Source organism: Pygoscelis adeliae, unplaced genomic scaffold, assembly GCF_000699105.1.
Source record: "Pygoscelis adeliae isolate BGI_AS28 unplaced genomic scaffold, ASM69910v1 Scaffold241, whole genome shotgun sequence".
NCBI classification, from domain to species: domain Eukaryota; kingdom Metazoa; phylum Chordata; class Aves; order Sphenisciformes; family Spheniscidae; genus Pygoscelis; species Pygoscelis adeliae.
In genome coordinates this window covers 2,878,660-2,879,061 of record NW_008824056.1, presented here as the reverse complement: position 1 = coordinate 2,879,061, position 402 = coordinate 2,878,660, and the positions used below count along the sequence as shown (strand labels likewise).

Here is a 402-nt window from a genome sequence, read left to right as displayed (position 1 = left end):
CTTGCCTGTGCATCATCGCTTTCCCTCTCTTCAACTGACTGGAAAGAAATGAAAAGCCGGAGAAAGAGGGAAGGTGCAGGCTGCTCTCGCGCTCCAGCTCAGCTGTCGCTTTGCGTACGGCCTCGGTGCCTTCCACCCTCCTCCGCGGCAGCGCGGCAGGCAGAGGTGGTCTCCCGAGCGTGCGGTCCCGAGTCGGGAATGGGGCAGCTCCGTCGGACATAACGCTCATCTGCACCGCCTGTCTCCAGGCGGCAGCTCTTTCTCTCTCCTCTACCTAAGCGCTCGGGGAAGCTTTGCGAGGTGAAGAGCGTGGTTTGTAGCTGTCGGGGCGGGGGGGCTTGTTTGTTTGTTTCCTGCCCCATCACGTTTTTATGATCGCAAAGAGGAAGAAGCCTTCAGGTC

General features: G+C 59.7%; 1 protein-coding gene across 1 annotated transcript in view; it reads left to right on the top strand.

The window, feature by feature from the left end:
* Positions 1 to 262: 262 nt before the first annotated feature.
* MME (membrane metallo-endopeptidase) overlaps positions 263 to 402 on the top strand; it is a 53,397-nt gene continuing 53,257 nt past the window's right edge. The window contains exon 1 of the mRNA XM_009333945.1: positions 263 to 300. The gene's annotated coding sequence lies outside the window, so the exon portion shown is untranslated. The remainder of the gene's footprint in view (positions 301 to 402) is intronic.